This window comes from Epinephelus fuscoguttatus, linkage group LG15 (genome assembly GCF_011397635.1).
Source record: "Epinephelus fuscoguttatus linkage group LG15, E.fuscoguttatus.final_Chr_v1".
NCBI classification, from domain to species: Eukaryota; Metazoa; Chordata; class Actinopteri; order Perciformes; family Serranidae; genus Epinephelus; species Epinephelus fuscoguttatus.
Window position 1 is genome coordinate 33,535,975 of NC_064766.1, and position 25,177 is coordinate 33,561,151.

Sequence of the window (25,177 nt, forward strand, 5' to 3'; positions counted from 1 at the left end):
TGTTCCAGCTTCCTCCCACAGTCCAAAGACATGCAGGTTAATTGGTGACGCTAAATTGCTCAGAGGTGCGAATGTGAGTGTGAATGGTTGTCTGTCTCTGTGTCAGCCCTGTGATAGTCTGGTGACCTGTCCAGGGTGTATCCTGCCTCTTGCCCAATGTCAGCTAGGATAGGCTCCTTTTTCTCATCTATTGCATTAACACTGTATGGTAAAATGTACAAGCTCAGTTTGTGGCCAGTAGGGAAGGGTTACCACTTCTTTACTTTTGTACAAAAACATCTTGCAGTCATTTTTTACACATACAGCCAAGAGGGTCTTTGGGACTCCAAAAATGAGGAAATATAACCAATCCGGGGGGAGCTCAGAGTAGAGCAGCTATTCCTTTGCGTCGAAAGGAGTCAGTTGACATGGTTCGGGCATCTGATTAGGTGGCATTAAAGGGAGGCGCCCAGGTAGGAGGCCCCGGAGTAGATCCAGAACACACAGGAGGGATAGCATATCCCATCTGGCTTGGGAATGCTTTGGGGTCCCCGAGGAGGAGCTGAAGAACGTTGCTGGGGAGAGGGACGTCTGGGGTGCTCTGCTTAGCCTGCTGCCCCCATGACATGGCTTCGCATAAGCTGTTGAAAAATGGATGGACGGTCAGTGGTCCTACACATCAAACTATGATGCTCTGGTACTCCTCCAGGAACAGTTTTGGATGCACAGGGATGATGCGTCAATTTCCGCTCGTTACATGCATTGTGTCTTTTCAAAATGAAAAAATAAAAAAGGTTTTCCGGGAATGTCCCACTGGTAGGAGGCCCCGGGGCCAACCCAGAACACACTGGAAGGATTACATATCTCATCTGGCCTGGGAACACCTTGGGGTCCCCCAGGAGGAGCTGGAAAACGTTTCTGGGGTGAGGGACGCCTAGGATGCTTTGCTTGACCTGCTGCTCCTGTTACCCAGACCCAGATAAGCGGATGAAAATGGATGGATGGATGGACTTATAACTAAAAACTATGATTTTAAATGCAAAGGCAATAGGATGAAACAGACAGCAATGCCAGTTAGAATGAGTTTTCACATAGCTGAAGACGGAAATAATGATTGTGTTGGTGAGCAGAAACTCTGATACAGTTACTTCATAACATTGTCAAACAGCCACTGTACTGACATTTGCAGTTAGTTCTTTTTATTACCATTATTTTATTAATAACAATATTTCGGTACTACTGTCTTCACGGCAGACAATCTTATTATCATCCTTATGATCACACAATAAGAGACACCAGTTAAACACAAAGCAGGTCTCTAAACGTTTAATCACTTCATCACAAAAGCATTTCACTTCCTCTCAGTCACAAAGCAGCAATAAGTGGAAACATCCCACAAATGTATTCATGAAAAACTGTGGAGGGAAACAGTGTCACAAAGTTACTGCAGAGACTGTTTCATTTTTCTTCAGCATTATCGGGCAATTAGTTTCTTCCATTTATCACATACTGGGTTCAGCAGACAATCTTGACTATAAACAGACACGCATACTGTGCCACATACACACAGCTGCGCACACACTCTCTAATGACGAGCATGCATTTAGTGGTGTCAGCATGGAGGCACACACACGCGCACAAGCACATACCTCAGTTCCAACAGGATTAGCATATCATTTCACAGAATAAAGTGGAGCCTCTGTGCAGGAAGAGGCAGCAAGGAAAAAGCAGCAGGTTTCTGGAGATTAGACACATTCTCGTGAATACTTAAGGATTGACATCTCCTGATGGAGCAGATAATTCAGCTGTAAATGAGTTCACATGTTACAGTCTGTTAAGAGGTGTCTTTGTGATTAAAATGTTTGCCGTTGTTTCAACACTTGAATGAGAGAGCGTTGGTGTGGCAGGTGACAAAGTCTGTAGGGAAGACCAACAGATGAAGTCTGCTGATTATGGTTACACCAAGTGATGCCTACAGGCTGAAACAGGCTTAGGTGGTTTAGTAATGGACTGACAGAAGAGGTGTTTGGGTAACTGTAGCTCAGAGAGGCTCACAGGGGAGCTAATGTTCACACCTCCAAAATCCCAGCTACCCATTATGGGTATCTGCGATGATGGTTGGTTGAGCAGAGACAGATATCCAGGAGCACCGAGGTTGGGCCAGCTCCCAACTTTTAATAAGAGTGCCGACAGCAAAGGCACACAGACAGGCTATTTCATTTATTCTCCAGACAGGAGTTTCACAAGAGTTTTATTTTTCTGGTTACTTCTTCATTTCCTCTACATCGCAGTTTGGAGAATCCAACAAGTCGTGTTTCCATTCAACTGACAAGGCAATTTTAAGCAAACTAGTGATATGTTGCAAAAAATACAAGCGAGTTAGGTGCGATTCCATACACTGGTTTGAAGGGAACAGACTAAAGCATAGTTTACAAGCTCTATGCATGGCTATAATCTGTCAGTAACAAACTGGAAAACAAAACAAGTCGCCTCGGCCATCTGACCCAACCAGACCGTTTTTTTTTTTTCTCATACCGACCCAACCCTATTTGTTAATGTGATGCGCAAGATGTTTTACACATAATAACAAACTCAGAAGCATTACCAGATATTTCAAGTTGATAGAAAAAGAAGAGTCTTGTCACTACTGTCACTATAAGCTGGTTTACAGCTCTCAGAAAAAAAAAAAAAAATCAATCTATAACGACAATCATTTGCTTATTACTAAAGAATTTTTGATTTGGTGATTTTTAACACAACTTCTAGACTGTCTTGTTACTGTGGCTCGATCTTTTGAAGGACTAGTTTAACATTATTTCATTATAAAGCTCACTTAGCTTAGCATTAAGACAGTAAAACAAAGAAAAACAGCTGGCTGTTGAAACAGACAACAAACAGCAAGTTGTATTCTCACGTAAAGTTAGGTGTAATTTCTTGACACATAAAAAGCCACAGCATCCAGCTGCTAAGTTGCCAGAAAATAGCCTACTTAAGCGGCATTACTGTAAAGCAAAACTTGTTTTTATTTCTTTTTTGTACGGATTAGCCAAACAACATACAACATGTTAATTTGGGAGAATTAGAGATACTGACATTTGGATTTATTTTACCTTTGGACAGAACTAGGCTAGCTGTTTTCCCCCGTTTTCACTCTTTGTGCTAAGCTAAACTAATCATCTCTTGGCTCTTCCTCCACACTCTGCATATGGATAGAGAGATAATGTCAATCTTCAGATCTGATTTTGGACAAGTAAGCAAATAGGTATATTTCCATATATGTAAAACTATTCTTAATCCTATAACAGAATCACCATGTCAGACTATCATCAATGAACCTATTGATGAAGAAAGAAATATTTCATCTAAGATATACGTTTGAGCGACTTGAAGGGAAACACTGCAATTTAAACTTGAACAGCATCCAACCACACACACGTTAAACCTCACACATCTGATGCATCTCAGCAAGATGACAACACTCACAGTGTTCACAGTGTGCAAATAATGGAGAAATCAGAAAACTCTTCACAGCAGAGTCAAGCCAACTTGACATGATTTGCATTTCTGCTGAAGTGCTGACTGAAGATTCATCTCCTGAGAATGCGGTAATTTGTCTGCATGTGTAATTAGTGGAGATACACACAAGGATGTGCAGATCTGATAGGAAACCTTGGTTTTATTGCTTGTTACAGAAATCAGATAATGTGAGCAGGAGTCGAAGTGAGGAGGGGGCTTCAACGCAACAGATGGTGATAGGAAATATAAAACTTTGCACATGCAAATTAAAGTCTAACCTGGTTACAGAATGCGTATCATGAACAAATTAAAAAAAAAATAAATTGAGTGTTTGTTTTTTTCTGAAGGCCTATAATAATCACAACAAATGTTAAAAATAGAAAGCTCACATATGCAGTCACTCTGAAAGGTGTTGCCAGAAAGTCTAAACATATTTTTTATGGTCAGTAGGACTGCCATTATTCTCAGAGAGCTCTGAACTGAAACTGAGATCTAACAGCCGCTCTGATTCCAGCGGTGTTGTGTTGCCTCTCAGTGTTGAAGTGAGCAGCAGGGATTTTTGCTGCCATCGTGTAACGCCGGAGGGCTTTTTCCACTCAGCAGTGGCTGACCGTTTGGATATGTGAGCTCTGTTTGGCCTCTTCTAGCCTTCTCAAAGCAGCCAAATTTACAGTACAAACACTGTTGACTGGACAAGCTCAACCTTGGTCTTGCTTCTCATTAAGCTTTAATTTCATTTTCAGCAGTTTGTCATGATCTTTTTTACAAAAAGGAAACTCATCCTGTGTACAGCAAACCTCAGATGATTAGTTTTACATTTTGGAAAATATTATTTGCTTTGTCACCAATAATTACACAAGAAGATCAAGGTAAATCTCATGTCTGTACGATAAATTTGTATCCAGCAGCTAGTAAGCTTATCTCAGCACAAAGACTGGAAATAGAGGTACACAGCTAGCCTGGCTCTTTTCAAAGCAAGCGGCGAAGTCTGAGGCTGAAAAATGACGCTAACGTTGAAGTGCTAAATGCTGCAGTTCCTCTAATGGACACTTGAGGCTGACTGCAGAAGCGAGTCAATCCCCAGAGACCCCCATGATAAAATGCCCAACTTTACAGCAGAGATAAATACGTTTACAGCCTTGCAGCTAATTTTTCACAGCAGCCACTCACAGTATTGTGGTGAAAAAAATCACCTCAGCATTTTCCCCATAGGTCACTATTATAAGGGAGAGGCCTATAAAACTGTTAACAGGACATTTCGACAAAAGGTAATTTATGACTCATTGTAGTTTGATTTTTTGATTCATGGAGGTTTTATATTTTTAAAACTATCCTTAAGCTGAGAAAAGCGATTTCAAAATCCATGACGTCTATGAGACGAGCGAGAACTCGTTTGGCGAAGAACTTTTTGGCATATGTGCCAGGAAAGCAACTCCACTGGAATGCATAGGCGCCATCTAGGCATCACGAATTTTGGTATTATTATACATCTATGCCCCAAATTCATAGAGTACAGGTGTAGCCATACTCATCAATATTCCAATGTGTTTTCAGTTCATGAAATTTAATTGTAACAATTTCGTCGCCAACAAGTCTCGTTCAGCATTTGGTTGAACTAAAACACCCTCTGAGGAGTCAGATGTGATTTAAGCCTGGTATTTGCGGGTTAAAATTAGCATTTGCATTATCATAGTCAACCATGACTGTAAAGGCAGAGTCCTAATCAAGCTAGCAGCTAGAGTGAGGGGTTAACTCCATCCTATCCCAAATATGAATTGTTTTAAAAATTAATTTGTGCCAACCTCAATCAAGAATTTAAATAATGTCACTTAATGCTTTAGGGGGTGTGTTGTGCCTCGCTTATGGTGCTCTGATGTGTGCTGGTGTCATGTGCAATACATGAATGGCTGATGTGCAATACTGTTACTTTTTTATGTTTTTATGGTGGTATACTTCATTTCTCTGGATTGTTATTGTAAGACAGCAACACTTGTGAAGCTCCTGAGTCCAAGATGAATTTCCCATGGGGACAATAAAGTATATCGTATCGTATCGTATCGTATCGTATTGTATCTGGCCGAACTCGATGCTTCAAAAATGAGTCCACAAACCACTGGGTGACATCACAGTGGCTATGTCCATTATTTTGTAGAGTTGATTGTCCCAGGGTAACAAAATCCACTTAGCAGCACCTCTAAATCTCTCACAAATTAACATGTTATATCTTGTTTGATTTATTTATTTATAAAGAAAAAGGGAAGGTGAGGAGTGGAGCAACTTTTGCTTTACTTCCATAAAAGTACCAGATTAAGGAAGGCACTCTTTGCAACTTACTACAATCACACATGCAGCTCTTAAATGAACTCAGAAGTGAATCAATATTTAATAAAAATCAAAAAATACCATTAGTGCCTTTCTGTGCCCGTGTTATTACATATGTGAATATAATGTGCCATGCTAAGTGGGCGGCTGACAAAACTGAGATACAGAAGCAAAAAATTTAATAGATTTCTCAAAATCAAAACATCAACACTATGAACTTTGAAAGGTGTGTGTCTGTGCTCTTTACAGAAGGTCACAGGCTAAAATGTGTAGGATTGACACTCTTAAGAACTGCCATTTTCAGACTCACAGAGGAGAAGAAGTGATTAAAACTGTGTTCAGCGGTCTCCGTCTGGAAGTGAAGTGTGAGCCAGCAGAGAAAGAGAAGAGAGGAAGAGTTGAGTGGAGGGGAGGAGCAGCAGTCAAGGCCTCTGCCAGCCGCTCTGTTCTCACGTGGGATGGCTGTAATTAATTTGGACACTCGGCTGCTGGGTGGCATCAGCAATAATGTGAGTGTGTGCATGTGCTTGTGCGTGTGCGCAGGCCTTTTATCAGTGATGACATCCCCCCCGCCCTCCTACTGTATGTTGCCCTTGAGGTGGCTATTTGCATTAGTGTCAGAGCAGGGCACATAAGCTAGCTGACACACAGACTCACACATTCAGTAACACACACACACACTAGAATTTGAAGTAGTCAAGACATGTTTTAAATACATGACACAGTAGGTAGGTTAAACTAATTTAAAACAATCTCCAATGTGATATTTTACCATAAAAAGACCTCATTGAGTAGGATTTGTTCTGAATGAGGATATGTCTGCAGTTTGTTTTCAAGTCTGTGGAAGATGTCATCCTCTACCTCTGCAGTTTGAATTTAAAACACGGTTATGAAAAATACATTCATGCCTTTTCAGGGCCATAGAGGGCCATGGGGCTGCAGCGTTTGCCGGGATACAGTGAATAAAGAGCGAAGAAACATCCTGTATAGGTCACCAGTCCATCACAGAGCTAACATAAATAAACAATTATGAGTGTGAGTGACTGATTGATGAGCAGTTCACCTGACCAGCATGTCTTAAGACTATGGAGACAGAGGAGAACAGAGAAAGCAGGTTAGAGCCTCTGACTCTTCTCTACAGAATATCAACCCCTGGGTCTTTCTTGTTGTGTTTTCTATACTGCATATCTCAGACAAAGGTAAAATATTATCTTGAGAGTGACGTCTTTGTGAGGGCCAAGCATGAGCCAGCGTGCTGGCTATACATGTCAACTCAAATCAAATTCCATCCAATATTTCATCAGCGCTGTCTCACCATCACGTTCCCCTCCCAGAGCCCAGAGGAGAGCACCAATCTGTATGACACTGACACTCATGGCCAGCTGTGGAGCTCTGCCGCTGTTAAAATGCACACATCAAATAGTGTTAAATAACTGCGGAACAGAGAGTCAGTAGTTTTAAATAATATCGCCTGTGCATATATCAAGTACGACTTTAGTTTTTAGATTTTTGTGTGTAAAATTGCTGCAGTGAACACGACTGTGCTGTCACTGGAGACATCACGGCGGCTGCCACACACACTCTGCTTTTTCCAGTCACCTCACGCACATCACCCCCCCCTGCACATATGGATTGTGTTAGCAAAGGCTGGAAATAAAGCCAGCGACAGCTCTCGCACAATCATTACACTCCATATCCTCAACACGAGCCCTAATCATGATGCAGGCCAAGTTCGCCATCACAAAACTTACACAAATAAATTGTGTTCACCTATCAAACTCCCATTTTCAAATGATATTCCAGGGAGGGGGATACCACATTTTGGCAAGGTGTGAAGCAATCACAGTCTGATTGCTGTAAACATATTTATACAGCATTGACACTTGGTTGTTGCCGTGATTCACAGTAAAGAATCTAATCAGCAGGCACCAACTTTCATGAGGTGCTTTGCATTGACTATTTATGGTTGAATGTGGGCATGTAGAGGGCAGGATATGAGACTAATAGAAATGCGTCAATTCCATGTAGATTTGGATTTTATTAAAGGAAATTGCGGTTTTGTAAATCAGAATACTTTTTTTGTGCACGCCATTTTTGGCTTTTCTGTGGATGTACACTTTTAGTATGCGTCCTACACACTATTTTAAAAATGAGACCTGATCACTTGCAGATATTCTTTCTTTAAGATCTGATTTGATTGGAGAAATAAATCTACTTTACCTGCTGTCTGAATGTGACCATCATGGCAAAAACGTTAGCAAACGTATTTACAAATCCAGAAGTTATGAAGTAACATTATATAAATCTGGGGGCGTGTTGATGGCTCCGAATGGATGTAAGTCCAGTATTCATGCTTCTTTTCACTCTGCTTTGGTCTCCACCAACCCCTGGAAGATGGAAGATGGAAGTGCATGCTAGTAGAATCTAACTAGCAAAGGTAAATGACCTGACAATCCTGAGACTGCCAGCACAAGGCACAAATACAAATACAAGAAGGAGATGAAAAGTTGGAAGAATTAGGTCAAGAATGCCCAAAGAAATTTCTAAAGAGGGTGGAGCACCGGACTCCACACATTAAAAATCTTCAATATTTCTGAAGTGGAGGTACTTCTGAAGGACGTGAAAATGAGCTGTCATTCATAGTAGCATCAATGGTGGATATAAAATAACACAAAAGATGCATTTGATGAATCAAACAGCAAACTTTCTGCATTAAAGTAGCACAATTTTCAGGACTAAGGACAGACATGAGCGATACAGCGCTCTCCAAGGTGTCTGTGCGCTTTTGAGAGAATGACAGAAAGTGAGAGAAACAGAGTGGCAGAGAAGGTGGTGGACTATTGCACACAGCATTTCTGTAAATTATAGAAATAACTTACCCAGAACGCTGCTTTGTTACCTTTTGTCCCATCCGCCCGAACTACTGGTGATTATTTCTTACATGCTCAATCACTAATTATTGGATGGCATGTTTTCCATTAACATAACTGATGTGAATTTAAGTGTTAGTGTAGTGTTTATTTTAGAAGACCATTAGGGGAAGGAAGGGATCCTGTTTGGGGACCTCAGAATTGCATCTCTGCTTTTTGAAGAGGATGTGGCTCTGTTGACTTCATCTCATCGTGACCCCCAGTATGCACTGGGACGGTTTGCAGCCAAGGGGGGGTGAGCCCACTCTGAACTACGCAACAACCACTTATTTTGCCCAAACATGTAAGTGTGTGTAGATTCTGTTTAAATGCCAGTAAGAAAAAAATGGTGAATGTTAGAATCTTTATAAAACTGCATAAGAAGAAATTTCTTCTTAAAAACGGTTTGTTAATGAGGCCCAGTGAGCTGAGGGGAACTGCACAGTTTGGTGGTAATTCTTTGTGTGCATTTCTCACCACGAGTAACCCCTTTATTATGACATGAAGTCATTTGATTCATTGTTAATATAAAAATACTCATTAGCGCAGCTTTAACTTCTGCAAGAATTGATGGGTGGGAGCAGACAATCTCTTATGAACTGTCATGTAGAGTTGATGACCATCAGTACATGATTACATATGATATAAAAGGCAATGAGTGCAGCCAAGTGTAGCAGCAGTGTAAACCAACAGCAGCTCAGCACTTTAGCAAGCTGTCACATAAACCCAGTGCTTTCAGTAAAAATGTTTCTCTAATGCTGAGCTGAATGTGAAGTATTACTCAGCTGATAAACATGGAAGTTTAGCTGGAGAAATATTCCTTTACAAAATGATTTTGGCTATCCAGGGAGCAGATGCAAAACCATTGTTTCCTCAAACTCTTATTTATCCCGGTAAACTCTACTGAGTATACTTTCTTCTTTCCAGTGACATTTCTCTACTGTTGATGACTGAGATGGATGTTTCAGCAGCTGGGACACTCTCCCCACCAACTCTACCAACTGCAAATAAGAATTTCACAGTGTCTACACTCAGTTACTTGGAGTCTGAAGTTACTTTCATGCCAGCCATCAAAGAGCAGGAAAGTCATGCAGAACATCTCAACTCTGCCCCCCCCCGCGGAGTACTGTCACCAAAGGTATCATGTTGAATAAGGGTTACGCAACTGCCATTGATGATTTCCACACACTGGTGTCAAAGGCTGCTACTGGGTGTGGCAAGTCCACTGCGAAATGTATAAGCTCTGCTCTCTTGAACTTTATTCTATGTGTAACGTGAACTGCAGAGAAGTCCACAAGCTGGTCCAGGACATATTGTTCCTGCAGCTACTGTATGTGGAAATTTACTTCTGTCTGTCATCTCTGGTCACATATTTTGGGTAATGAAAGAATTAAAATGCTGGTAAGAAGGATTCCAAAACAAAGCTATTGCTCACCGTGACCAGGCTCATTCTTTGTTATCCATGAGAGCCTCAGAGTCAAGCCACTTATCCTCTATGGCGAGAGGAGCCAGTTCAGGAGGTTCAGGCTCCTTACGAGGCTGCATTCAGAGCACTTTTCACTACAAGTGGCTGACTGGGATGTGCAGACCCTTAATACGATGAAGGGATTTTCTACATGGTTTGAATCATCCCCAAGGAATAACGATCTTCCCCTCACCTCAACTAGATGTTTTAGTTGCCTAAAACAAATCACACATTAAAAAGATACTACATCAGTTCGGTATTACACTCCTATAAAGTCAGTGGGCTCACAAAGGACAGATTAAAAACGGTCAAAATTGAAGTAGTAAAGGTCAAGATATCCTGACTTTATGTGTCAAGCACCAAAAACAGGCTGAGCTGAGATAAACTGCACCTCTCATATCTGGGGAGTCTGTTTCCACCGCAGGAACTTCGGGGTAATTTTACGGGGCCGGGGCCGTTGGTGCGTGTCTCCACCGCAGGAACCACCCCCAAAGGACAGAGTTCTGGAACTTTTACGGGGGCTAAACAAGTCCCTGCCTCGGAGTAGGTACTCAGAACAGCCCCGAAAGACTCCCGGCTGGGGCTTGGGGATTACTTGGTGCTGACTGGATATACTCAAGGAGGGATGTGATGTCAACAGAAAGCAACACAATATCCGACATTTTTAAAACTCGGCAGACGAGGGTTAGCTCGTTCATATAGCTTCCGCCGCCATGTAAAAAAACTCACTAAATGGTCCGTGAAATGAATATTTTTTCCACCGGATATCTTAGTTACAACATGATTGAGCTAGCAAAGCAGTTTTGTGTTGATATGTGTGGTATTTATTCAGTTTTGGGAAATCACGATGTCTAGAAAGCATCAGCTGACAGGGACAGCTAACAGCAGCAGCAAAGCTAACATCAGGACGTCATCTGTTAAAAGCCTCCCGTTGTCGGATACGACATGAAACTACTCCAGATAGCTCAATCATGTTGTAACTAAGACATCCGCTGGAAATTTTTTTTTTTTTTTTTTTTTTCACAGGCCATTTGTGAGTTATTACAGACACTGCTAAGGGCTATCAGCTAATGGCGTCCCTATGTCGCCCCGGTAAATGGTCGCGCAACGATTATGTCACATCCAGAGCCCGTAACTTTACAGGAACCTTCCTCGTACTCCGCTCTCTCAGTGGAGACACGGCGGTTGAGAGGGCCGAGCTAGAGGACGTTCCTGTAGTAGTTCCTGCCCCCCAAATAGTACCAGGAACTTCTTCAGTGGAAACGTGTGGTTGACTCACCACCAGGCCACTGCTCTTGCTCCCTGAGACCAGCTCGCTTGGACCGGCTACTCCTCTGGACACCTCTCGGGTGCCGTTCCATCAGACCAGTCGGCCAGCCAGCTCATTCTTCTTCATGGTTGTTCAGAGTAAATGTGTATTTACATGGATCATTCGTGGTGGTGTGTCAAACACTTTGTCAGTCTCTTTTGTCTTGAGAATGTCTTGCCTCTGGTGTCTCCCACATGGCATGCCTGTTCAGCTCAAAGGCCTCCCCAGCTCTCCCTCCAGGTGCGACTAATGGCAGCTACTGAGTCAATACCACCAATCCCTAAATGTGATATCAGTGCTAATCCTGCCTCCTACCCTGCCTAAACCACACCCATAACACATTCATTACATTACCAATAAAGCTATTATAACAATTAGGATTTTCTACAAAACATGGTATTTGTGGTCAAAACTATGAGCCAATTAGCTCTTTGCTCAGGCAACAGCCAGGCATTTCCCATCATGCCCTGGGTCTCGCAGCCGGTTGAGAGCAAGCGGCAACCTCTGCAGTTCCTTAAAGAGCCACTTGAGGCTGGCTCCAGAAGCCAGTCAATCTCCATAGACCCCCATGTTACAATGCCAAACTTTACAGCAGAAATAAAAATGTTTACAGCGTGGACCGAAGAACAGTTTTGGTCTCTTTTGTTAATTTTTAACATCCATGACATCAGTACAGGGGCTGACTATTTTTACAACTTGACTATTTGTTATTAAATCTTAAAGTTATGCATAATTAGGGCAGGCCGCTTTGAGTGACAGACTGTTTGCCGATAGTGTCTTTGTCTTTTCAGTCAGATCCACCCCTCGCTCCTCCACAGTGCCAGTCTCTCATCCAAATATGGTCACTTCTGGCTCCAAAAAAACAACACAACAACCCCTTAAGTTCCGAACTTCAGGCTTCAAAACAGAAGTCCACAAACCAACAGTAGCTAGCCCATTATTTGTACAGTCTATGGTAGATAGCAGCTGCTCTAAAAACTGCACCCCCCTCAATCTCCTGAGGTTATCACTGTCAACTTGTAACATCATCAAAGAGCCCAATAAAATCTACATTTCTCATTATCCAACTTAACTGCATCTTTTATTAGATCCCCTTGCCTCTCCAATGTCTACATCTTCCAAAACCCAAACTCCCAGTTTGTAGCCCTGAATTTTTCAAGCCCAAGCATGCATGTCATCAGTCGATCAACCTTCACCTTAAAAAGCTCACTCCTGTGACACAGAACATACAATGCAACCATTTTCACTGGTTGAGCTGTACTCATTATGAGTACAACTTAACTATAGAAATCATCTTTTTTTTCCCATAACTATGACCTTACATTGCCCTTAACCACACAGTAGCTGCCGAAAACATACATTGCAGGAAGCAAGAGCTTTAAAAACAGTCTTTGGACGTAATTCTGGGTTTTGCAGAGTATTGATGTCAGATCGAAGGAAGACACGGACAATGAGTTACTTCCCACTGAGACTTTGACCCAAAATGGATGAAAGGTTGTTATGTTTTCTGTTTGAATGATAACTCACTCAGTCCCAGCAGGAAAGGACACTCTAAATGCAGCTTACATGTTCCATGATGGCTGTAAAAAGGACTGCTAAAGGTCATTTAAACCATTAGCCATCATGGGGCCTTTTTTCCCCCCAGTCATATGAAGATAAACCGAAAACGAGCGTAGTATGTGGAAAATGTAAGAGCATATTCACTCTATAAGGCTTGTCCACTTACCGCAGAGGGACCTCGGCATAATATAACGCTCTCTCAATTCAAACTCAAAATGTACCCTTATGGTACAAAATACTGGATAACAGGTCTGCCTCTGACTGTGGCCAACAGGCTTTATTATAGATATTCAGAGTGCCCCCTAATGGTCCAGAGGGGATCATGACAGGCTGTAATCGAGAGTGAGTGCTGTCATTATACAGTATATTATGAAAAAATTCAATATCTGCTGCAAATGTGTAAAAAAGGCAGAAAAGTAGGGATGGAAGAGAGATGTAGAAATGAAGATAAATGAGGAAAAATGAGATCGAGAGGAAGAGGGAGTAAAATAGGAAATGTGCATGTGCTTCAGTCCTAATTAGTCAACCTTGGGCCGTCTGATGAAGGACAAACCATCGACAGAGGCAGCGTTGTGCCTGCAGGCGGCCAGAAAGGGAACTGACACTAAAGTACACACACACTCTGTCCCCCACACACACACGCACACACACACAGCTTTAATTAAATTTACAGATGTCAAAGCTTTGATCACGAAAGCAATCCCCCCCTCCTCCCTCCTGTCATTCATCTGTCCATCTCTCCTTGCATCCGTCCCTTTCCCCCCCACACATCCACAGCTGAGTGGTGTGACGGTTAATGCTGTGTCGTTCAGACTGATACCCTCTCTTCTCACCTCTCTCACTTAAACACACACGCAGAAACACTCTCGCCCACATACTCTCTGTCATGCACACATGTGAGAAAGTGACTCCAGACAGCTATCGATCTGTTTTGTAGCTGATAGGACAGTAATGAACTTCCTGTAGAACAAACGGCAGAAATCTGCTCCACATGTCCCGAGCACATCGAAGTTTTCTGACGGATGTTTTTGTAGTCTGCAGTGACTTTTTCACTTTTTTGAGAGCTTGTGTTTTTGCAGCACATATCACTGTCAAACTCTTTGGTGTCATAATACTTGAGGGACAAAGCAGAAGGATGAATGGTTGAAATGTAGATGATATTTTAAAGGAACAGTCTGTAAGATTTAGGGAGATTTAGTTGCAGCTAGTGGTGAGGACTGCAGATTGTAACCAGTAACACCAGTGATCTTACAGCACAACTTTCTCCAACTTGTTCTTGTATCTAAGGCTCAGATCACCAAACCAACAGACTCAATAAAAGCAGAATTTTCTCTGATAACTGAATGTATGCTTACCTTTTTTTAGGATCCAGACATTCAGGAGGTTTTTACCATGAGCCGAATTATCCACAGAGGTCTCTTCCTTTAAAAAACAAACAGATCCAGTGATTAAAACCAGTGAAAACCCTCAATAAAGCTGTTTCACGTTTTAAAAAAATCTGTGGTTTTTAGACACTGCTTGTTGCAGAGCAGCCTCTAACTATGGTGGTTGATGCAGAAATGTGAATGGCCCCTTCTAGAGCCAGTGCTTTGTTTGTCCATTGTGGGCTACTGTACATTGTGGTGCAACATGAGGATCTCCATGGATGAGGACCTGCTCCCTACATAGACATAAACAGCTCATTCTAAGGCAACAAAAACACAACAATTCTTATTTTCAGGTGATTATACACAACAAAATATACTTACTATATTATACTCCATTTCTGCCAGTGTATCCCCTCAAATCCTTAACACCAAACCTTTACAATTAACCATGCACTTTTCCTACTTCTTCATTTCCCCTAAATTATGGTTCACTTGCACACGCGCCAAAGCATAAACCATAAGTAATAATGAGCTGCTTTATGCTCTGTATCAGTGATTCCCAATTAGAGATACGAGTACCCCAGGGGGTACTTCTGCAAACGTGGAAAGATTGTTGAGTAACTCTGCCGATTTGAAAAACAGAAGTTATGATTTGATATAAAACAGGTAGACACATCCACATTTCCGTGTTTTGGAAGAAGAAAAACACACAAATGATTCCGTTTTTAACATCTGAACACTGTGTACTACAACTGTGAGTAAAAACTATTAAGCTGGTGAGAAGAAAAATCAAAATACATCTAAAATGGATACATGGTTAAAATGTGAAGCGGTACAGATCCAAACCAGTCTAAACCTACAACACAGTGTTTACAAAACAACTTCTGTGGACTGCATAAAAATACTAACCTAAGCCTCCCTTCATTGACAGATAACTGAATACCAGGTACAGGCTCAGGGGCCTAAAGTGTCAGGGCCTTCATCTGCAATCTTAAATTAAAACATACCAGGACGAGACTCAAAATGACTATGAAAAGATGCAAATGGACTCCACGGACACAAACTTACTACAAATGGAGGCAAAACAATCACAAACAGACACAAAACCACATCAAGGTCTGTGTGTCTTGCTCCTAGTTAGGAGAAGTGGTGGGGCCTTTTGCATGTCTGTGTCCATAAGCCCATTGTCTAATCCGCTGCTGCATATCTATATTTATAATTCAAGAGCTACTGAGATCTATTTATCAAAATGTAGCTAAATAATGACATTCAAAGTATGTGGGTGCCTTTAAAGCCCTCTTGACAGAAGCAACAACAAAGGAATGTAGTAAATGGAAATTTAAATGTATGCTAAACACAGTTTACTTGAATGTCCACAAGGTTTGTCCAAAAAACAAAAAATGAAATATATGTCCTTCCATCAAAATGCAAATCTATGAATCAGGAACAGCAATGCACTGCAAAAACCCCACAAAATAATCTAACTCACCAGAGGCAGACGTGGGAGTAGATAATCAAGCCGAGTGTTCACCTCCACTCCTCTGCTCAGTTGTTATGGTGCTCACATCTTCACACTCAGGAGGTACAACCATAAAAAAGAGCTAAAGGCTTTTCCCCTCTCCATTGCAGGCAGCCCGGATTATACACGTAGGTCCCCTGTCTACCTCCATTTTCCTTTTCCTCACCCCAAACAATTCCACTTCCTTGTTCTCCAGCCCGCACCCCCTCACACACCTGTGATCGTGGAACAGGTTGTCTGGGATGCGTTTAGCGTTTAGTTTAACAGAAACGGCAGTGCATTTAACAACACTGCAGCACTGCCCTTTAATAGAGCAGGGTTAATTCAGTTTAATTTAATTCAATTCTAAGAGGCTTCATTGACATGGGAAACATGTTTACACTGCTGAATCAAGTTCAAAAGAAAAACAAAAATTATACATACAATAAGTATCTATCTACTTGAATATGGTTAATATGCATGTTGCTACTGATTGGGTAACATCTCTGACTCACCCACCAAACGAGAGACAATGCACCTCAAAGCCTGTTGCTCACTGTTTCACACCGTTTTGAGGAAACATGTCGTTCAACTGAGAAACCGTAGCGAACAGTGCACACCATCTTCAGATTGATCGTGCCTCAGACCAGTGTCAGCTACAGGAAACATGGCACACAAGTAAAAGCATAGAGTACCCAAGAGATTTTGTGTTAATGCAAATATTTACATAGACACTCACCGGCCGTTTTATTAGGTACACCTGTCCAATTGCTCATTAATGAAAATAGCTATGCCAATCATGAGGCAGCAATTCACACATTTAGCAGGGCTTGACTCTAACATTTTTCCCAAGGAGCACATGTGCTCCTAAGTTGAAAAAGTAAGGAGCACACAAAGAACTTTAGGGGCACAATGTAAATTGATCAAATAATGTGTAAACGTGATGCAAATAGACATTTACAAGCAAAATTATTTAATGAATTTGCATACAAAATGTACAGAAAGGTAAAATCATCAAGTTTTGAAAAAGTATTGCAATTTAATTATTATTATCTTATATATATTATCTTTGCAATATGAATATCTTATATAATGTTATTACTATCCTAAAACATTCTCCAGGTCCTCTGAAACTCTGCAGGACTTATTTCCACCCTGCCCAGCAGCGGTACCATGGTGAACGGTCCCTAACTGCAGGGAGAACGGAGCAGGCTTCCCTGAGGTCTGCCGCTTTTCCCAGTCCCTCTTCTCCGCCACACTTTGACTTATTCCCACCCAGCTGACAGCCTGGCCATGGAGAACGGTCCCTAACTGCATCAATAAGTGATTAACATGGGGGATCAAAATAAAATAAATAAATAAAATAAAAATCAACCAGCCACCCTCCTCCCCTGACAGTCCCTTCATAAGTAAAGAACAGTCCCTAAAGTGCGGTGAGGTTTGTGGACCGTTACCTGGCTGCCACAAAGAGAGAAGTGAACGGCTCGTTTCCCCTCTGACACGCTACATACCTGTGTGCCGCCACGGCTCTGTTGTCCAGGTACTACTGGGCAATGGGGCATGTCTGGGCAACTGGGCTATGATCCTCCGCCGTATTCCTGTCTGTGACCCCCATTCAACCCACATCCGTCGTGATAATAGGGGCGCCCCAGTGTCCACTCCACTAACTTGACGTGGAAATGAGCGGTAGTCTAGAAAACTGGCGAGTTTTCTTTTTTGTTTCGGGGGTTTTTTTTCGTTTTTTTTTTTTTTTTCTCTGGAGAGCGCTCGTGCGCCCTCACATAGATTGCGCCCTGGGCGGTCGCCCACACTGCCCATAGCAAAAGCTGTCCCTGCCACCGCCACAGTTTGACTTATTCCCACCCAGCCAACAGTGGGGCTTAGCCTATATTCATTGTGCTGACAGTGGCTTGGAAAACCGCCCATAACCGTGTCACAAGGGGAAGAGGGAAGGCGGCTGGAGTTCCTCCAATATTTGCAGTTAGATTATCATATTTTTTTATTGACAAAAATATAGGCTGCTTCGGCTGACTTTTTATGCGCACATGTGCCCCTAAATATTTTTTACAGTTCGCACACACCTATTTTTAGTCGCAAATGCGAGTGAAACGCTCGCACTGTCGAGCCCTGTTTAGGCATGTAGACATGGTCAAGACGACCTGCTGAAGTTCAAACTGAGCATCAGAATGAGGGGAAAAAAGGTGATTCAAGTGACTTTGAATGTGACATGATTGTTGTTTCCGCACAGGCTGGTCTGAGTATTTCAGAAACTGCTGATCTACTGGGATTTTCACACACAACCATCTCTAGGGTTTACAGAGGATGATCCCAAAAAGAGAAACGATCCAGTGAGCGGCAGTGATCACAGTGTACCCATCTTCTGATGGCTACTTCCAGCAGGATAACGCACCATGTCACAAAGCTTAGATCATCTCAAACTGGTTTCTTGAACATGACAACGATTTCACTGTACTCCAATGGCCTCCACAGTCACCAGATCTCAGTCCAATAGAGCACCTTTGGGATGTGGTGGAACGGGAGATTTGTGGATGTTCAGCTGATAAATCTGCAGCAACTGTGATGCTATCATGTTAACAAGGACCAAAATCTCTGAGGAATGTTTCCAGCTCCTTGTGAAACTAATTGAAGTACTTTGTTTTAATTGCATTTTAGCTGCACAAACATGAAGGTTTCTGCCAACATAATTATACAAGGATATATAAATCAGCTATGCCTTATTATGAAGAAAAGTAATTGATGTTGATTCAACATTAATATCAGATGTGTTGAGTGAGTTAAACTACACAGAACCAGTCTTTCAGACATTCCTGAAACCTTGGCATCTTTTTTTACTGGATATTTTCAGCACTTTATGCCTCCTGAAATTACTGAAATAAAACAGATGGAAAAAATCAAACTGTGGTTGCCCTGCAGGTACTTAAAAAACAAAGATGATGGATCAAATAAATAGCGATTCACTTGTAGAGGTCATGAATCAAAAAGGATGATAAATAAGGGGTCACAAAATTTCTGCTAAGCAAAATTCTGTTTTTATTTGTGACTTTACTTTCTATTCATTGCACTTTTTTTAATACAATACAGGAGGGATACTCACCTTGCTTTGCTTAGGGCCCACTTTTGCAAAATGACAGGAAATTGAAAAAATATGTAATACATAAAAATTAGATGGGGCCTCTAGCGTGGGTCCAGGTTATCCCCCTGGTTCACTGTTTTTTAAGGAAAAAAGCTTTATTCTGATGTTTTTGATTAATTCTGTTACCCATTTCATTTAAAAGGAGATTTTTTTTTTTTTTTAAATCCCTGTCTGTTAGTTTTCATTGTGACTTAGAAAACGGTCGGTGGGCAAACTTGCCCCCCCATTGCGTGCCAGCGCAACAGGTCACAAGTTGAGTATCACTGCTGTACAGTATTGAAGATATATTCAAATTAAGCCATCTAAAAAGTAAATATCAAACTGGTTTGAAGTGGTAACAGCTCACAGATTTTGCTACCTGCCTGGAGGTCACAAGTCTTCCATTATTACACTCACAGAAAGCAGTTAAACTGTACAGGCTGCAGCAGACTGAGTGCACATCACCACTTACCCTGACTATATGAGGATGACGCCCCCTCCAAGTGTCACGTCACCTCCGCCAACAACTTGTCAGGCACTTCCATGGTTGACCTGAAGTGCCGATAAGCTCCATTACGCTCTCAATAAGAGCCCAAGTGATCATGAAATAACACAATAAGGTATGACCTTGCTTCTCCTCTTTTTACTGTGCAAAATTCTCTTTGTCTCGCTCTTCACCATCTCACTATTATCCTCTCTCTTCTCAGAGCAGTGTCACCATTAAGGTAATGAAGCAAAGTCTGCGTGTGACAGAGGTACAGACAGTACGTATGCCCTAAATGACCCTGGCACCTCCTCTGAATTCAGAAAGGAGCCCATCAATCTCGATGTCCAGCTGCCCATTCAGCAGCAATGACACTACAGTATGGTGTCTGTATTTGTGGGTGTGAGTGTGTGTGAATGTGTCCTGAAGGAACCCTCTGCTACAGGGAAGATAATGGGATGTAATGGAGATGAGGCTTATACTCTTTTTCTCTCTTTTCCATCCCTCCTTCATCCTTCCTCTCTTCTCCACAGTCTCTCCCTACAGACAGGCCTGTAACGTCTCCCGCTCTGACTGACAGGCAACATGCTATACAGTTAATACTGCGCCCTGGGCAGCAGCTGAATGTAAATCTTAGATATTCCTGCAGGATGCACTGCAGCCAAAGGCCAGCTTTAAAAAGTGAGAGAGCAAGAATACACTATTTCCCAACCTGACTTCACGGGAAAACTGAATCCAAGCAGTATTTCAAAATGTTTTAATTTCGCCCTTCTGCTCTTTCTTCCTTGACAATAACAAGCTCCTAATCCACTTAGCGTTTTTTTTTGTTTTGTTTTTTTTCAAGAACCCCCACCAGTAGTTTTCAACTTGTCAGGGATCATTCACTCCGCCCCCAACAACGTGCATAATCTAAAATTTCAAAAACATGCCTCTTAACACAAATGTCTACCCTCCAGTGATAGCGTGGAGATAATCAAGTATAGAAACAAACTCCGATGATATAAAGTTCACAGACACACAAACAGATATATCATAAACATGCATGTATCAATGCAACACACAAGCAGCCCCATCAGCATGACTTACACACGGTTTCATGGAGAGCTTTAGAGGCTAGTTTAATAGACAGGGATTTACCTTCAGGATTTATCATAAGAGTCCTGTAATAAGACAGACAGAGAGAGAGGGTAACAAATAGTAAACTGTGAGCAGAGCTGAGCTCCAGGCGGGAAGCGGCGATGTGTGGGGAGAACTAAATTATAATTTCAAACATTGCTTCCATTTACCCCCCCCTCCTCCCTTCTTTCTTTCCCCTCAGTTATTCTCAAACATCATCCCTCCCCTCCTCTACTCTCACCTCTGCAGCCTGAAATCGAATTTATACTTCCATGTTGCAAGATCCGAGGCTGGAGGAGTTGATGTAACACTCACGAGCCAAATGGAGACAGCCATTTTGGTGCAGTGTCAATTACTTATGACAGGACTACAACTGTGTATGTGTTGGTCTGTCACTGGGCCTTTTTGTAAAGTTTGTTGAGTCCACAGAAGAGTTAAAATAAGATGAGCAGCCTCTCTGCGATGAGCAGAATCATGAAAAATATGTTTTTTTTGCTATGAAACTGCTTTTCTTAATGTTTTTCACTGTTGTAAATCACTGGATCCATTTGTCTTGGATAATTCAGCTCCAAAAATCTGAAAAACCTCGTGAATGTCTGGATTTTAAGTCATCAGAGAAAAAAGGTGAGCACATATTAGCAGGTGCTAGGCTGTCTCCTGCCTCCTCCTGTCTGCAATGAGCGTGGGAGAAAAACTAATTTGAAACGTAAAACTGCTTTAGTGTTTTTACCTAGTCTGTTTGTTTTGATGAGGACAAGACCTAGATAACACTTAAGGAATTCTAAAGCCCAGTTCAGATTAAAGATTAGCAGCTTTTCAGGCTTATTTTGTGGCTGAATATAATTTGTAGCTTCTTAAAATATGAATGAGAAAAGTGATAGTGAGATACTGGCTAAAGGGGGCGGCATAAGCACTGGGGGGGGGCATAAGCACATACAGTGAACAGCAGCAGTGACCAACCGTCTCACACCGGCACACTGTGAAGCAGTAAGTGAACAGCAAGAGAACACATCGTTTGCAGTCATTTTGACTCGACCAGCAGACTTCACTACGAGACGGTTGGCTGTAGAAACAGGTGGCCAGCCTTACGTTTTAAAACCAGCCACAGGTGACACCATCAGCCGGCTCGAGTCGAGCTTAGATCGGCCAGTTCACACCGCTGCAACTTTTCTCTACAACGTTCTAAAACAGTTTTGTCTCATCACGAATCATTGGTCTGACCAGGAGAAGTTTCAGCTTGCTGCAATTTGCAATCCCCACCACTAGATGCCACTAAATCCCCCTAAAAATCTTACACACTGGACCTTTAAAGCTGAAATGTTGGATGTGTTCTTTATGCCCACACATGTATAAAAAAACTCATCTGTTCAAACACTGTGATTGAATGTGTAAGTGTATTTCAAAAAGTGCTGCTATGTGTTACATCACTCATCAATTTAATCACAAATGTTTCAAACCGGCCTATTGTTTAATTAAAAGAGTTATGTATTAAAATTCAGGCACATGAAAAACGGCTTTAGCTAGACTGATGCATATTTAAAACTTTAGTCAGAGATCACAAAAAGTTATTACAATTCATCCTGAGGGGGCAACAAATGTCTGTACAAAATGAAATTGCAATCCATCCAGTAGCTGTAAAGACATTTCACTCCAAATTATAAATAAAAATCTCATGGTGGCGCTAGAGGACAAGTGAGGGAATCACCAAAGTAGATATTGAGATAAGTGAAACCTTTGCTGCTAGTGTCCCTGTCTCGAGGTATTCAATGGACGTAGTAAAGTATATATGTATATGTTGTGGGGTTTTTTCAAGGTTTGCAAGATTAATTAGCTTCCAACCATCAAATTATCATTTCAGTAATTCCTGACTGCAGCATCGTGCAGTATGTTAACGATTTCAGTTTTAACTAACAGACAGAAGGACAGTAAATGAGAGTGATACTATAGTAAAGTGTCTATAGTGTCTTAAAAAAAAGTCTTTATTGAGCCTGAAAGTTCATTCTTGACCTTGAAAATCTGAACTACGGTTCTTTCAACCACATCCCTGGGTATTAAAAACTAGTAAGTGGATCTTGGCTGAGGCTTTATTGTCTATATCTTGACTTAACTGGTTCTGTTACGGTGGAACAGATGTGGTTTTAAGTGCATTTTATGCCACTGGGAGCTGTGTGCTGTTTATGCAACACACTCAAGCAAAACATTGCCTGCAAGAGTAAAACAGATGGAGAACGGGGAGGATGAAACAGATACTTTTGAGATATAGAAATCATGCAGTTCAAAGAGTATGCATACAGAGCAATGTGTTTACTTCATAACCTTTGAACTTTTTGTTATTTGGGTGATGGTGCATTTGAAATATTTTTTAGCTTAAAGACAGACTCTACTGCAGGATTTTCATTAAAAAACATGTATAGACTCAAACAGAAGCAATCCCTCTCAATCATCACTTATGACCCAGCAGATGTGTGTGGTGGTGTATTTTTCTGCAGAGACTCTGCCGTCTGCCTGTATTTCTTTATTTTCTTCTTATTTTCTGTTCTCGGGACGTTTATGGGCGTGTACCCCCACAGCGCTCATGTGAGGTTGGGGTTTAATAGCGACCAGGTGCCAGATGATAAGCAGTAAGCATCCAAGAGGCACAGCACTGACAAAACACCAATATAGCCAGGCGAAATGCCAAATGAGAGTGATTCTGGGAATGGCTTTTACTTTCATTTTCGCTGGCGAGTGTGTTTACAAGCAGTAACCAACAGATAGTATGCCTCTAGAGGGGACCTATTATACTCATTATCAGTTTCATACTTGTATTTCGTGTTTCTACTGCTGTTTACATGCTTAAATATTCAAAAAACACTTTATTTTCCTCATACTGTCTGAAACCACTCATTTGAGTGCCTGTCTCTTCAAGCCCCCCTCCCGAAAAAGCCGAGTTTGCTCTCATTGGTCAGTGTTTCCAGGTCCTCTGCATCTCAGCATCTCTGCACCATCATTGCAGCAGTGGGAATGACTGTAAGGGGCCATACACATTTCCTGAAAAAACCACGAGGGCGGGCACTGGGCGCTACTTTTGTACAGTTTCTGAGTCTGCTTTCAAGGGCATGGCGGTAGGTTGTGTTTAAGGTTGCTAAGCAACCTTAACAAGCAACGTATCATAGCCTATTTACCCTGAGTGCAGAGCTGATCTTCTTCCTAGCGCTGTTTATAAGTGTGTGGGCATATCGTCCATGGGACAGATGAAAAGCTCTGGTAATTCTACACCAAAATGACCAACTTTTCCATATTTACCACAGACTGATATGAATGGGAGAAGGGAAAGATATCTGACGGCTGTGATTGGTTGGTTTTTGTCATATGACGTGCAGAGTGCACTGCTGCGCTCCAAAAGTTGAACTCTGATTATCTCAAGGCACAGCAGTCACGCCCTGAAAATAGGCGCTCTGGAATGTGTGTGCGTCTCTCTAACGTTTGAGTGCGCCTGCTTTGCATCTACATTGAAAACAATGAATTTGAGGGCGCAAAAAACACGGCAAGTGTATGGCCCCCTAACGGAGTACAGCGCCACTTTCTACAGTGAAAAATTGACAATAAAAGCTTCTCAACAGAACCTGACATGTTCCAGCAAGAATTTGATGTGAAACTGGGGAGAAATCTAAAATCATCTGCAAACAACATTACAGGTTTCCCTGATGTTAGCATTTAGCTAAATGTAGCAGTGTACTTGCATCCAAGGAATAACTTCAGCGGAGTATAGCCAAACTTTCGACTATGAAAAATCACCAATCCAAGCTTCTAAACTAAAATCTCAACAACCAGACATGTTCTGAAACCAAGATTACATGTTTCCTTGATGTTAGCCTGTAGCACTGTAGGCTACGTAGCACTGTAAGCTACGTAGTAAAAACACTTGCACTAACATGCCTGAAGCAGAAGATCACATAAAGAAATTAGGGGTGTAACGGTACACAAAAATCTCGGTTCGGTACGTACCTCGGTACACAAGTCACGGTTCGGTTTTTTTCGGTACAGTAATGAAAAAAATAGACAACTATTAAATATCTTTTACTTATTGGTAACCTTATTAAAACATACCACCACAGCAGTTAACTCTTTTTACACAATTTTTGAATGAAACAAATATATATAAAATTCTGCTGTTTTTTAACACATTTTTTGAATGAAAAATATAAATATACATTTCTGCTTTAACAGTTTTACTCAATTAAAATAAAAAGTATAGTGCAGCTGGTCAGTTTTAAAGCCTGCTCAGATTCAGTTTTACTAGGAACATACTTAGCTTTCCCACTTTGTTAAAGTACAGTAAACAAAACATGCTTATATCTAAAGTGCAGCTTAAATAATTTTACTCAACTCCAATGGCGTTGATTATTTCTTTAGCGCGACGGTCAGAGAAACGCTCTCTCTTTTTAAACGACGACGATATCATAGTTTTTACCAGATTGCTTTTTCTAGTCGTGCCGGTTAACGTTCAAACTCGGGTGGTGTCGCTTTAGATGTGTTA